This window comes from Panthera onca, chromosome F2, assembly GCF_046562875.1.
Source record: "Panthera onca isolate mPanOnc1 chromosome F2, mPanOnc1 haplotype 2, whole genome shotgun sequence".
NCBI lineage: Eukaryota > Metazoa > Chordata > Mammalia > Carnivora > Felidae > Panthera > Panthera onca.
In genome coordinates this window covers 74,201,181-74,217,250 of record NC_138356.1, presented here as the reverse complement: position 1 = coordinate 74,217,250, position 16,070 = coordinate 74,201,181, and the positions used below count along the sequence as shown (strand labels likewise).

The 16,070-nt window shown below is 42.2% G+C and overlaps 1 protein-coding gene across 4 annotated transcripts in view; it reads left to right on the top strand.

Annotated features, from left to right (window-relative positions):
* Positions 1–16,070, top strand: part of DNAAF11 (dynein axonemal assembly factor 11) — an 83,739-nt gene that overhangs the window by 48,286 nt on the left and 19,383 nt on the right. The window lies entirely within an intron of this gene.

The window sequence follows — 16,070 nt, the reverse complement described above, 5'->3', positions numbered from 1 at the left end:
GTTTGGTTTCTATTATTTTATATTGGTTACTATTATCTCCTCCCATGACCTGGGGTGGGGTCAGCTTTGCCCTAGCCACTCAGGTTTCAAAGGGGCAGAGTAGATGAGCCAGTCAAATGGGGTTCTGGTCTTGAGGAAAAACAGGACAATGGGGATGGGGTGTCTGCCCCAGAGAATAAACTTGATTAACCAGTAAGGTTTCGATAATAATTTATTAATCCTTCATTTTCCCATAGCCAGATTTGTAACAGATCGATTATGGGTGATCAAGTATGTATTTTTGCTCTGAGTCAGTAAAAAAAGCAAATACAACGTGCTGTCTAAGATGGCAAACAATAAGATGGCAAACACAGCCGTAAGAATCACATTGTCCTTGGTAACTACCACCGGTTGGGGAAGTGCTTGTATGCTAATTAGGATAGCCCATAGGGAACTCTGAGAGGTAACCTAATTACCTCAGTCCTCTGATCTACACAAGTGTGTGATGCTGTGATCAGCAATCTCTTTATGTTTTTTTTTGCAACTTCCATTCGAACTGAAACATGACATTTTTCATGTTAAAGACACATGAAAAGTATAGAAAGCGGCTTATTAAAAAGCATCCTAGAAAAGCGGCTTATTAAAAAGCATCCTAGAAGAGCACCATTGAAGATGAGATAATTTACATAGAGGGACTCAGAATGGTTCAATTTTGTTCTCACTCATAAACTACGAATAACATTTTTCCTTTCGAGGTATCTGTTTTTAAGGTTTTAGACTACTATGTTCAACAAACATCGATACGCGTTATCTCTGTTCTTATTTCTTTTAAATTATTATTCAGTTAATCCCTCTTAGCATTCCTTTATATGTCTCTTACTTTTAAAAGGTAGATAATCAGTTTGCATTCCCACCAACGGTGCAAGAGGGCTCCCCTTTCTCCGCATCCTCACCAACACGTGTTATTTCCAGTGTTGTTGATTTTAGCCATTCTGACAAGGTGTGAAGTGATGTCTCATTGTAGTTTTGATTCGTATTTCCCTGACGACCAGTGATGTTGAGCATCTTTTCGTGTGTCTGTTGGCCATCTGGATGTTTTCTTTGGAAAAAATGTCTGTTCAGGTCTTCGGCCCATTTTTTAATTGGGTTATTTGTTTGGGGGGTATTGAGTTTTGGAAGTTTTTTAAAGTTTACTTATTTTGAGAGGGAGCAAGTGAGGGGGGTGGCAGAGAGAGAGAGAGAGAGAGAGAGAGTGAGAGAATCCCAAGCAAGCTCTGCACTACCAGCACAGAGCCCGATGCAGGGCTTGAACCCACAAACCGCGAGATCGTGACTTGAGCTGAAATCAAGAGCCCGACACTCGACTGACTGAGCCACGTAGGCACCCCAGTTTTATAAGATTTTTGTATTTTGGGGATACTAACCCTTTATCAGACATGTCATATACAAATATATTCTTGCCATTCAGGAGGTTGAATTTTAGTTTTGTTGATTATTTCTTTCACTGTGCAAAAAGCTTTTTATTTTGACGAGGTCCCAATAGTTTATTTTTGCCTTTGTCTCCCTTGCCTCAGGAGACATACCTAGTAAGAGATTGCTACGGCTGATGTCGAAGGGGTTGCTGCCTGTGTTCTCCTCTAAGACTTTAATTGTCAAATCACTAAACTGCACACCTCAAACTGAAAGATAGTCAGTGAAAACAACCTGTGGAGAATAATTTCTTGCCCCAAAATAGTTGGTTTTCATTCATGAGTGAGATATTTGCAAGGACTATAAAGTTCAAAGAACAAAACCCTTCTCTTAAACATCATCACAAGTGAAAAATCCAGAACCCTGACTTTACTTATGCGTACTATTAAAAGTATGCATTACTGAAAATTGACATCTTCATAGAAACTCTTGAAGTACCAAACTACTGAGCTATTTATATGTCCAGGCCTCTAACTTACTGTGGAATTGACTGCATCTGGCTGCATTATAATTACTGAGGCAGCGACTTGGAATTGTAAAGCATCTCGTAAAAGTCGGGTAGACCCTTAGGTACAATTTTGATTCATTCACAAAATAGTGTTGTCATTACTTAACATATTGATAACCTAGTTCCAGAAATACCCAACGTGCCCTTTAGTAGTTTTTAATATTGGGATACTCTAAATTAACGAAAAGAAGATCAGATGTGATATTTGGTTCCCTTTTATGATAATATTTGTAAAGAATACTGCAAAGAGCTGACCTGTTTGATTGTGTCTGTGCTGTGATGATTATATTGTGTTTATTGGTGGAAATTCAAGGGTGTGTACGATTTCCAAGGACGTAAAATTTGTAATCGAATCCACAAAATGCTATAATATTTCTCATCAGACCCTTCCTCCGGCATTTGGTCTTAGACATCAAATTAATAATTTTCCCTTTTCTTACTCCTAAATGGGGCTGGATCTTTGCGGACTGCGTGCTTGTAGGCAAGTTTTATCGAGTCTGCTCCCTGTCACAGGGGTCGTGGCTAAATTTTCTGTCGCCGACATGCCAGTGGGTCCTCCCAGCTCAGGCCCACATTCCAAGAGGCTCTCCCCTCCTGCCATCCACAGCACCAGATGCTTCCCAACATCCGCCACTGAGTCTGTGTCCTGTGGATAGATGTAATTGATATACAAATGTCACAATCCCTAGAGTGCTGCTGGAACTCCTCTGTCTTCACGTACCATCTTATAACTTCACTTGTGGGCGCCATGTCTCCCAGGATGCCGTCCCCTACCGTACCTTCTCCACCATGACTTCAAGGGCCAATGTCTTGGCTACCGTTGATGAGTGTGGTAGTGGATGAAGACGTACTCCAGCTCTCCCGGCAGGGTAGCATCGGGCAATCCACTGCTCAGATGGCAGGCAGAGGAGTAGGAAACTTTCTGTTGCGTGAGTTTTTTCGCAGTCCTGTTCACGGGTTAGCGGCATTTTTTCCCTTAGGTTCTAGCACTGTTTTATTCACTAGCCTTAGTTTCGGGGGCGTGGTAGAGAGAATCTCAGTTCCTGTGTGTGCAGCCTTTTATTACATTAGACGTATCCAGTCAAGGGACGTGGCCCCTGGGTGTCCTCTATCAAACTCAGTCTTTTTTTTTTGGAGAAGTGTTGGTAATTCCTTTGTCAGCACAGCCGCCAGAATGATGGTTTTATAATATATGTAAGTCAGATCAAGTCCCATTTCCCGTATCGTTCAGAGTTAAAGGTGAAACGTCCTGACCACCTCCCCCTGCCATTATCCCTCTGACATCATCTTGTACCATTTTACCTTCTGATCATTCCAGCCATGTTGGCCTCCCTGTTATCTTACAAACAGGACAAACAGCCTTCTGCCACAGGACCCTTGCACCTAGCGTCCGGTCTGTTGGGATGCTCTTCCCCCAGATACCCTCATGGTTTGCTCTCTCAACTTTTCCATGTTTCTATTCAAGTGTCCTCCTATCCGTGGGTCTTTTCTGATCCCTGTATCTAGAAAGCATCCCCTCCTTACCCTAGCATTCACTATCCCTCTTGCTGCTATATATTCTTCGTAGACTGTCTCACGACCTAACAGCCTATATATTTGTTTATTTCTTTGTCTATCCCCAACAAGAATTTAAGATTTATGAGAACAGGGATTTTTGTCTGTTCTTATCAGTACTCTGTCACTGGCACCGAGAACAGAGCCTGACAAAGAGAAGGTGTTAAGTTTTGTTCAATGAGTGAATACCTTAAGTGCATCTTTGAAATACATTTAATGGGGCACCTGGGTGGCCCAATCGGTTGAGTGCCCAACTTCGGCTCAGGTCATGATCTCACAGTTTGTGAGTTCGAGCCCCGCGTCGGGCTCTGTGCTGACAGCTCAGAGCCTGGAGCCTGCTTCGGATTCTGTGTCTCCCTCTCTCTCTGCCCCTCCCCCCGCTCATGTTTCTCTCTCTCTCTCTCTCTCTCTCTCTCTCTCTCTCTCTCTCAAAAATAAATAAACCTTAACATTTTTTAAGAATTTAAAAAATAGATGAAATACATTTAGTATTGGAACGTGAATCTCCTGCTTAATTATTTTCTCCCCCAACCGTTTCCCTATTATTTTTCCATGCAGGTTAACTTTAAAATAGTTTTATCTAATTCTGCCTCCAAAAGTGCTGTTGGGATTTTTGTTGTCATTGCAGTTTAGAAGCAGGGGAAATGATTAAGGAAGGGGCTCTGGAGCCAGAGAACCCAGGTTAAACCCTGGTAATTGTACTCAGCATTTGTATGGCCGTGGGCAAATTATTAATCCTTCTGTGCCTCAGATTCCCTGTCCATTAAATGATATTAATAATCACTCATGTTACAAAAGGTTATTGTGAGGATTATATAAATCAATATATGTAGCTTTGTGTATGTTAGAAGAACTTGGGACATAACACACACTGCATTTCTGTTTACTGTTAATTCATGTTATTCGTTGTTACCAGTGACTAATATTGTCCCATTAATTGGTAACGTCCCTTCCTCTATTAATCAACATTTTTTATGATTGATATTTTATTGAATCTATAGATTGTTACGGGAATGAATTAATATATTTACGTAACCAAAACCGTATGTTTAATAATGTATGTTTTTCCATTTATTATTCTTATTTTACATCCCTCAGAACTTTTTTTTTTTGGTATGTGTGTGGTTTTCTCTCCAGAGCTACTACAGATTTACTGAGGTTTATTTTCAGGTCCCATACAGAGGATTGTAATCCCATTTTATGTGGAATTATTTCCCATCACACTGCCTGAGTTTATGCTTGGCCTTCAGCATGTTTTCTTCAATGGGTGGTCAGACTAAGTTACATGTACATAAACAATCTTACCATCATCAGCCTGGGAATGTTTGGCATATGATCTCATTACAGTCCAGCTTAACAAGATTTAACAGAAATTTTGTATTCACTGAGAAGCTTGCTCCAAGTCATTAAATTAAGCTCCCATCTAGATTCTCAACTGACAAGTTACAGGAACACTCCAAGCGTACGCTTCGTGATTTCCTTTGGGTGTTCTTTCCGAATAATTAACCGAGATTAAGGAAGTTGCTATCTCAACTGAACAGCAAATTATATTTACGGCTTCGGTTGGTGAACATCTTGCTGGAGTCTGCTGTATTGAGCACTGGAGGTGAAGGTCACACATTAAGGTGAACATCACAGACCACGATCCTAAAACACAGTCTCAGACTCCCTTCTCTTCATTAGTTGGACACGTATTTCTCCGCACTTGCCCTCGACTCGGATATACGTATGATACACCCGACCTAAGCTCACTTTTACTCTCTGCTTATTAATTTCAAGTGGATCTGTAGTGACGGCTGCCTGCTCATCTTGCTAGCTTTTCCTGTTCCATTCATACTTCTCCTTTTTCTGAACATATTTCTTAGCCTCAGCTCATTTCTCAAACTTCCAACATTGAAACAAAACAGAAGCAAAAAAAGGTCCTTTCCACATACCCCAACGGTCGCGTCTTCCCTCGCTTGGCCTCCTCGCCCAACCACCTGGCTGTGATCTATCCAAACTCTCCGTGTGTGTGTTGGGTCCCATTGCCACTGGCTCTTGAGGGACCTTTTTTTCTCTCTGACAATTTTCTCTTCTCTCTAGAGAGAAGAATCGAATTTCCCCTTTCTGCATCTTGCATTAGAAAACGTGCTAAATACATCTTCCTTCTTTCAAACGAACCGGTACAAAATAAAACCATCCGCTTCTAGGTAGTGGCATCATCTGCTTTACAGCCGAACTCATGGAACGGACATCTGTATTTTGCTGCTTCAATTCTTTCCTCAGAAAGAACCAGCCCCAACTAGGCATTCACACCCCCCACCTCCCCTCCGTGGAAACATCTCTTTGAGGTCTCCAGTCTCGTCCACGTTACTAAGCCCTCATCTTCTGATTTGCCCTTTCAGAAGCTTTTTACACCACGATCGGTCCCTCCATTTGTAAACGTTTGTTTACTTGGCGTTAGATATACACCACTTTTACTCGCTTCTCTTCCTATGCCACTGGATCCTCCTGCTCACTGGATGTCCTCTGCCGCTACCTGCTGCTTTGCTGGTTCTTTCTCGTACCCTGGCCTCCGAGAGTGGGCGTGGCGGTCATTCAATTCTGGGGCCCCTTCTCTTCCCTATGTATACTCATTCCCTACGGGAATCTCCCCTCATCTCATGACTCTGAATGACATCGAGAGCTACATCATCTGCTGATTGCCAGCAAGGTCATCGGGAGCAATAATGACGCTGAACAAAATTGAGGAAGGTGGGCTGCATATTTGAAACACCTGAATAATATCAGTACCGAATGTGGCAGTGAACAGTTACTGTCCACTGATGCAGAAGGAATGGCTTTCAGTGGCCACACAGGGATGAGAAGAAAAAAGCATAAGTCTATGGGTGGAGACTCCGGTAAACCATACCCGCTTTGAGAGGGCACTCTGATGGACTGTAACCTAAGAGTAAGGTGAATAAGCAGCCAGCCAGCCCTTCAGAAGGTCTAGCAGCCTGTCTCAATGGCTATCAAAATGGCCCTAACTTGAGCCTTGAACTTGAGTGAAGGTAGTCTCAGGTGAGACTGGCCATATATATGTATGTGAATATCTATCTATCCATTCAACCATTTTATTTTAGACTATATACACACATACACACACATATACACACACACACACATCTATAGGTAGTTTTTAAGTAACTATCGAGTGCACACTCAAAGATAAATTAGGCACACAGAGACATGAATGGGATCCAGTTGAAACACTACCAGTGTTTTGGAATCTGGTTCTGCCAGGTTGCCGCTCTTCCTTCTTGCCGGGAACCTTCAGACAGCCACAGTTATTGTAGATATTAAATTGTGAGACACAGATTGTAAAATACTGTTTTAATTTCAGGTCTCCCCGAAGAGGAACCTAGTGTAGGGATGTGAGTACGGCAATTTACTTGAGTGGGAAGGGACTGCTGGTCAGGAAGTAGGGAAGGAAAGGAAGGTAGCCAGCAGAGAGCGCTCTATGAAGCTAGCTACCCCAGGGGGAAAGCTCTAGGAGATATTGCAGAACACCTCAGGATAGCTCCGCCTAAGCGGAGAAGAAACTGGAATAGTAATAAACCGACCCTGAGAACCTATGGTGGGGGCGGGGGGAAGGGGATGATATAAACACCACAGCAATTCCAAACTACTGCTGGCAAGAAAAACCATGAACTTTTCCAGGTCCATGGAGGATATCTCCCACTGAGACTATCTCTTGCAAGACTGTAAAAGGATGTTGTCTTTGCTTTGGAAGCATCATGATCATCCTTGATGTTTGTCCTAACTTAATAAAATACCGTCTTCAATTTTAGGCTGTTGTGTGGAGATGATCATCCAGGGGGAACTGTCAGATAAGATTGCATTAACAAGTATAAAAGAATTTTGGAGGAACTGTTTGATAGTTAGATTTCTTCTACTTTTATTTCAAAGCCATGTAGCTGTCTTCTGCAACTGTCATATTGATTTTACATATAAATGTCAGTAATTGCACCTTCTAAAATTTTCCTCAGACTACTTGGGTGTCTTTGGGATCATAGCCAATATTTCTATCTTTCTTATTTTTCTGATCATTTTTTCTAAAATTTAAATTTTTTTTGCTGCCAGGTATGTACTTGTTTGAGATGGAATATACTTCAAAAATGTTTAATTTATATAGGTATTTTTATCTGTTCAAAGATTTTTAAATAACATTCCTATGGTAATTTATATATTTTCTAAAATTGTGGGTTAATGACCTGTCTTTAAAGAGAAAAAACATTTTGTTTTCTTTAAAGAAATCTTTTTTTCATTAGACTCAGTGAATTACATGCTTCTCTTAGCAAAGTCAATCAGGGCACAGTTAAGAAAGAATGAAATTATTAAAATATCAACAATGAATTTGGATTAATGTAAACTTCCTCTAATGCCAGAGGCAAATTAAAAATTATATAGATTCTGAAGTTTTATATTAATAATTTTCTCTTCCGGGACTCTGAACCTCACATTTTTAAATGTTCAACACTGGAATTATGGATAACTAATAAATATAAACACCAGAAACATGTAACAAAGGTGGAGAACTTACAACTGACCCAATTCCTCTGTAGTTGATGTAGGACTGGTGGAAAATAAGTCCATTTCAGGTGTAGGGCTGGGCCTTATTGCTGAGTCCTGTTTACCCAGTAACTGATTCAACTACTCTACCGTCCAGATCAGGTAAGTGGCTTACATCAGTGCAGGTTGGTATTTAATGGACTTAGGCAGTTTGGAAGCTTTATGAGACATTTTTAGAAATCACTTATGAGGCATGGGGGAAGACACTGCCATGTGTATACTTAAGTAGAACGGTGGTAGAGAAAAGACATGCTACACCCATTAATAAGTTATATGAAAGTTTTTTGTATCAGATGAGGGAATTATTTAGCATGTGTGGAAGTAAGGCACTAGAACTCAAAAACTTCCTGCCAAATTATAAAAAACTTTAGAAAATCAATGAATTATTAATTAATCAATTAAAATAGTCAATCCATTAAAGATTTACTAAGCACTTAGTGTGAATAAAGCACTGTGTGAATTACTGTGGAAGAGACCAAAAAAAAAGATGTGGGTTTCTTAGGGCGTTCTTCCTGTCTTCTCCCTGTTGAATCCACTCACTGACCATGACCACCTGCGGGCCCAGATCTGCCCTCACCCCTCACTTCCTAAGTCTCAGTTTCAAAAAGGCTCAGATTCTTCTTAAGTAGCTTCTCTTCCCTTCTGCTTAAACTTGGAATTATGTTACTGGCTCAGAGATGAGTGTCATAGTTGTACCTCTGGGATCTCCCAAGGCTCCCGACATGCCTCTTCCTCCAGGTAGACCCAGCGCCAGCAGAGCCCAGCATGCATGAAGCCGCAGCTCTCATAGAACTCCTGCCTCTTCCCCATTTGTAGACAAAGAGACAAGAACAGGCATCTTTAGGGGTCTTTTCTATAAGTCCTATTAGTTGCCATCCGTCTATTCACCCATCCATCTACCCACCCACCCATCTGTCCACCCATCCACCCATCCGTCCATCCATCCACCCATCTCTCCATCCATTCACCCATCCATCCATCCGTCCGTCCATCCGTCCACCCACCCATCCATCCATCTATCCATCCATCCATCCACCCACCCCCCCACCCATCCATCCATCTATCCATCCATTCATCCATCCATCCACCCACCCACCCATCCATCCACCCACCCATCCATCCACCCGCCCATCCATCTATCCGTCCATCCTTCCACCCATCTGTCCACCCACCCACCCATCTGTCCACTCCCCCACCCATCCATCTATCCATCCATCCATCCATCCATCCATCCATCCACCCCCCCATCCATCCATCCATCCATCCATCCATCTACCCACCCACCCATCCGTCCATCCACCCACCCATCCGTGCATCTACCCACCCATCCATCCATCCACCCACCCATCCATCCACCCACCCATCCATCCATCCATCCATCCATCCACCCATCTGTCCACCCACCCACCCATCCGTCCACCCCCCCACCCATCCATCTATCCATCCATCCATCCGTCCGCCCATCTATCCATCCACACATCCACCCACCCACCCACCCATCTATCCATCCATCCATCCATCATCCATCCATCCACCCACCCACCCACCCATCCATCCACCTATCCTACCATCCACCTAGCCATTCCATATATTTTAATGATCACCTACTGGGTGCTCTGGTAGGTTCTTGGAAATGCAAAGAAAAAGTAAGACTTGTGCTGCATTAGGTTCCCCTAATAGGGGATACCTTCGTGTAGGGATATCTTCGTGTAGAATTAGGATCGAATCTGTAATACCTCTTGCTATTTTGCTTGCATTGAAAACCTAAGGAGGGCTTCCCATTCCCAGTCCCCAGGTCCCCCCCACCATTAATGCTCTGCTACTGAGCCACCATCCCCCTCCTCAACTACTTCAATAGTCTTATAGGAATAGTTGTCCTTGTTTTGAGTAAAGTTTCAAAATGAGTCAGAAAGTTATTTTTCTTGGAAGAAGTAGTGAAGAAGATATAAGAAAGAGAGTTGTATGATTTTTAAAACTTAGATTAAAACATGAAAACAGGGAAACTGGGAGTGGGGAGAACAAACATATGAACACTTTCGCAACCACCAAATACATACCGTTAACTTTTTAAATTTTATTTGAGTATAGTTAGTTTCAGGGCTAACTATACTCAAGCTGGACAAGTTTGTACATTGTGCTGTGTTCACCACAGCTGTGGCTACCGTCTGTCGTGTTATATCGCTATGATAGTATCATTGACTGTATTTCCTGTGCTGTGCCTTTTCCCAAAATTGGAAGCTTGTACCTCCTTCTCCCCTTCACCAATTTTTCCAATCCCCCACCCTGCTTCCCTCTGACAACCATAAGTTTGTTCTCGGGATTCATAGGTCTGTTTCAGCTTTTTGTCTGTTTATTCATTTGCTTTTTTTTTTTTTAGATTCTACTTACGAGTGGAGTCATATGGTATTTGTCTTTCTCGGTCTGACTTATTTCCCTTAGAATTATACCCTCCAGGCTTAACCATGTTGTCTCAATGGCCTGATCTCATCTTTTTTATGGCTGTGTAATATTCCATTGTGTATATACACCATATTTCCTTAACCATTCCTCTATTGATGGACACCTACGTTGCTTCCATATCTTGGCTATTGTAAATAATGCTGCAGTGAACATAGGGGTGCATGTATCTCTGCGAGTTAGTGTTTTCATTTTCCCTGGGTAAATACCCAATAGTGAAATTATTGGATCATATGGAATTTCCATTTTTAATTTTTTGAGGAATCTCCATACTGTTTTCCAAAGTGACAATGTCAGTTTGCATTCCTGCCACCAGTGCACGAGGGCTCTTTTTTCTCCTCGCCAACAATTGTTTCTTCTCTTCTTGATTTTAGCCATTCTGACAGGTGTGAGGTGTTATCTCATTGTGGTTTTGATTTGTATTTCCCTGAGGATCAGTGATGTTGAGCATCTTTTCATGTCTATATGGAAATGTCTATTCAGGTTCTGTGCCCATATATTTTTTTTTCAGAGAGAGAGAGAGAGAGAGAGAGAGAGAGAGAGAGAGAGGATCTTATGCAAGCCCCACACCCAATGCGGAACCTGACATGGGGCTCTATCTCATGACTGTGAGATCATGACCTGAGCAGAAATCAAGAATAGGATGCTTAACCGACTGAGCACCCATGCACCCCTTGTTATGCCCAGAATTCGTGATCCCCAAATACCGCCAGGGAGCCGAGTCCGATGCAAAGGCAAAAGAGCCTTTATTCGAGTAGCTCGAGCTCAATCCCCTACCTGCACTGACTTAGCGGTGAGATGCCGGGGAGAGAGAGCGAGTTTCAAAAGCACAAAGGTTTTATTGGGGTCTAGGGGCAGTTGGTGAGGTAATGGCTGTGGCCTCAGCCGATTGGCTGGGGAAGGGTCCGAGTCCTGTTAGGCAGGTGAGGGGGGTATTACTCAAGGGGAGGAGGTGTGGTCAAGGTGAAGGACACAGAACAAGATGGAGTCAGCCGGCGTAGGCCCGCCCTTTCACCCCTCTCTGCCCATTTTGTAATCACACTGTTGGTTTTTTTGGTGTTGAGCTGTATGAGCTTCTTGTTTTGGGGGCGTATTAACCCCTTACTGGGTATATCATTTGTAAATGTCGTCTCCCGTCCCATAGGTTGTATTTGAGTTTTGTTGATGGCTTCCCTCACTGTGCAAAAGCTTTTTATTTTGATGTAGTCCCGAGATTATTTTTGTTTTCTGGATAAGAGACCTATCTAGAAAAGTGTTGCTACGACCAATGCAGAGAAGTTACTGCCTGCGTTTTGTTCTAGGATGTTTATGTTTTCAGGTCTCACATTTAGGTCTTCTCAGTGCACTGTGTTCATGTTGAAATTTAATAGAAATATTCTCAGGGAAAATGAGTGGAATTAAATTAAAATGTGTGAATTACAAAGCATTACAGAAAATAAATGTAAACAAAAGTCAATACAGTCAGGAGTGGAAAAACACCAGGAGGGAGACACAAAATCAGAATATTTGTAAGAAAGTAACAGATGTAAAATCCATTATGCTATCCAGCTCAAAAGAACACTCCTGAAACTCAAAGACCTGGGAGATACGTAAACAAAAGAATGGACCAAACTATATGAAGTGAATGCAAGCAAAATTTAGAGTACTTATGGCAAAATGAGTATCAGACATGACAATTTAAAGCAAAGAAGCATAAAATGGAATAAAAGTTATTCTATGGTAATAAAAGTATTATATAAAATAAAAATCCAACTCACGGCCTTATATTCATTGATTGTACATTATTTAAGTGTAGAAAGCCCAGGGTCTTATAAACATAAGGACAGATAAGCAGTCATCTCTACTAGAAGATTTATGACCCATTTCTGTCTTTGATAAATATGATCAATGAAGAGTAAGACCATTTATTATTTGAGCAATATAATTAAGATAATTTGAAAAGTTCATAATAGACAAAACCCTCCAAAAAGCTTATTCTCATTTCCAAAAGAAAAAATTACAGAAATTATATTTAATTACTAGTCCCTAGAAATAATATTAAGCATAAAATACAGAGTAAACCACTAACTACAATTGGGAAATTCAAAATGCTGTCCCCCAGTGCTGTTCAACCTCACAGGAAATACAAACTAGAGTTATTAATTGGAAAATAAAAGCTTTAAATATTAGCAAACTGTCTAGGCTTTAGAATCAAAGACATTTTATATGCACCTGCCAACTCATAAGCCGCCTGCAAGCGTAAATCCGCCGGACTGATTTCAAATGGCCAAATGAACCCATAATTGCTTTCTGCAGACCTGCTCCTCCCACGGTCTTCCCTGTCCTAGAAAATGGCATCATCGTAGGCTCAATTGTCCAAGTCGAAGGTTAGAAGGCATCCTTGACCTACCTCTTACCCTTACACGTCGTCAGCACTACCGCCCAAACATACCCTGAATTTAGTTACTTACCTCTGCCTCCCCACCTCAGCCGTGTTCAGGCTATGGTACCATCTCCCAGCTGGACCATCTCATACAGGCCCCTCCCTGTTTCCCTGCTTCTGTCCTTTCCACCTTTTGATTCCTTCCCCATACAAAAGCCACAGTGACCTTTTTAAAACGCAAGTCAGATCATTTTATTCTCACGCTTAAAACCCACCAATGGCTTTCCATCGCACATCCCGTAAATGTGCTTGTGTAACTGAATGGCATCCGGAAAAGCCTCGAAGCTGTGGGATCAGCAAGACTGTTTTCAAGACTCCCCCGATCCATGGAATCACCTGGAGAGAGCTTGTTAAAAAACTAGATTCCCAGGCCACTATCCTGAGGATTCCAATTAGATGTTGTGGAAGTGTGTGTCTTAACAAGTACCCTGAGGTGTGAGACACACGGAGGAAGTCAGTCAAGGGTCTGATGGAAACTCAGGAAAACACTGAAGCACTGAAAATGCATACAGGAAATGTATACAGGAAGGTACCTTGCGGGAGTAATTCAGGAAACGTATTACACAGGTAAACGCAGATCTGAGATGCCAAAGGAGGGAGAGTAAGACCAGCCAGAAAGCCGTAACATCAGGTGGGTCCCTCCTCTCCCAGGACAGAGGGAGGAGGTGGTGGTGGTGGAAAACACGCGCCAGGTCACCCGGAAGGAACCAGAACCGCAGAGGCCTCTTGGGCAGCCACGCAGGAGATCCTCCCTCCGTGGAGTGGAGTCGCTCACGCACACAGGGATTGTGGGAGAGACACCTGGAGCCTCCTTCGAGGTTCTCCAGCCTCCCTCCAGTGCTTCCTGTTGGCCAGGCCCAGCTGGGAGCCACGTGACCCGGAACTCTCCAGAGCAGAGCAGAGACAGGAGAACAAACGGACACAACTGCACGCAGGCTCAGTACCTGTATTGTGAGTTTGGATACCACATCACACCCTCGTTAAAATCCCGCAGAGGCCTGGCCCGAAGGGTACGAAAGCCAGTTATCACTGGTAAATTCTTTTAAGGGAAAAATCTCCATTTAACTCTCCTATTCTCCCCTTCTGGGGCAAATTGTGAATAATGGATTGCCCTTCGTGTAAATGATGCCTTCTAAGAGGGTGTGTGGGTGCCAGGGGGCCCCGAATGCAGAGTCTAAAACCTACGTTACGTGGGACAGCGGGAAGCCAGAGAAATGCGTACACATCCGTAGTGGACAGGCCGACAGAAGCCCGGAAGAACCGATTAGCCAATAATTCGCATGTTATGTATTCGTACAATAAATTTGATGACCAGTCCCCAGATTTAGACAGTTTCCTAATAAGACTCCATGTCAGTAGTATTTTCAGAGTGAAGTTTGGGGTGAGGAGAAAGCAATTTAGCTGTAATGGCAAAAACAAAAACAAAACAGTGTATTTTTACCTAGCGACGAAAGAAACACTTTCTTTCAAAAGCCATCATGCCACTGCACTTAATATTTTTGTTAACATCACACACTCGGGCTGGTGAAAGTAAGAGTGTATTGAGAATATTGCTCCTTCAGCTGAGTTGAAGGAAAAAAAAACACACACACAACAACCCAGCAAAGTCTCTGTCACCTCCTGTGCCAAGTCCAAGCACCTTAAAATCAAGTCTCTTAAGACCTGACCTCTGTCTGGTGCTTCAGCCTTTTTTCCATCTATTATCTGCCCAATATTCTGTGCTAGTTTATGTGGTCATTTACCTTCTTGTCTTTGTTCAGGCTTGCTTTCTCTCTCTGGAATGTTCTGATGTAGGGAATGTACCACATAATCTCCAGCTTCTGGCAAATTCCTCCTTCTTCTTTAAAATTCATATCAAACCTCACATCCTCCAGTAAGCCTTCTCCATGTCACCGGTGCACATCCCTCCTTCCCTTGGGCTTCCATATTTAATGTACACACATACCTGTCAATTATACTTCCTTCAATGCATTTTCACTGCTAATGTGTCTTTATCTCTCATGAGATGATCAAGGATAATTTTTTAACCTATCCTTCCATATCTACCACTTGGTCCTATGTTTGGCACATAATAGATGCTCAGTAAATATTTCTTGAGAAGATTTAATAGAGGCAATAGCTGAAACCGTGGTACCAAGTAAAAATCCAAGAGAAAGAGAAATTTGCTTCTGATTTTCCTAAATACTGTGATTTGAGAAACCAGGGTAAATTCACAAGAAAAAAATTAAATGATGGGTTGTTTTATATTTTGTTCTTCAATGAACATCTCTGGTTAGATTCCATTTTCTTTGTCCATTTGCTCCCTTAATTTACCACGATAGCAAGCCTTCATCTAAAGTGGAGCGATTGTTTTCTCATTCTTATTCAGCTTCATATAAATAACAGTTAAGTGGAACCATGTAAAAATCACTGTTTTGTAGGTCAAAAATGGTCAGATATTGGTAATTCCTGTGGTTCAACCTAAAGGACCGAGAGCTGGGTCTCTCTCGCTTGCGTCTGGTTCCTATATTTTACACAGCACATGTAGTCTTGGTTCATCGTCTTAGTAATTTCTGTAGTTGGTAAAGCAACCACATACATTTTGTTAAAGTAGAGGTACATGGAAGGAACCCAAGTGTCCATCGACAATAAATTCGTGCAATAAATTTGATGACCAGTCCCCAGATTTAGACAGTTTCCGAATAAGAACCAGTCCCCGGATTTAGACAGTTTCCTAATAAGAAAGAAGATGTGGTTTATATATAATGGAATATTGCTTGGCCGTGAGAAAGAATAAAATCCTGCCATTTGTAACACCATGGATGGAACTGGAGAGTATTATGCTAAGTGAAATAAGTCAGGCAGAGAAAGACAGATACCCTATGTTTTCACTCAGCCCAAGTTTTCATCAGCCCAAGTGTGTGATGTGGGACTTGAGAAACTTAACAGAACACCATGGGGGAAGGGAGGGGGAAAAATAGTTTCAAACAAAGAGGGAGGCAAATCGTAAGAGATTCTTAAATACAGAGAACAAACTGAGGGTTGATGGAGGGGTGGGGGAGAGGGGAAAATGGGTGATGGGCATTGAGGAGGGCACTTGTTGAGATGAAC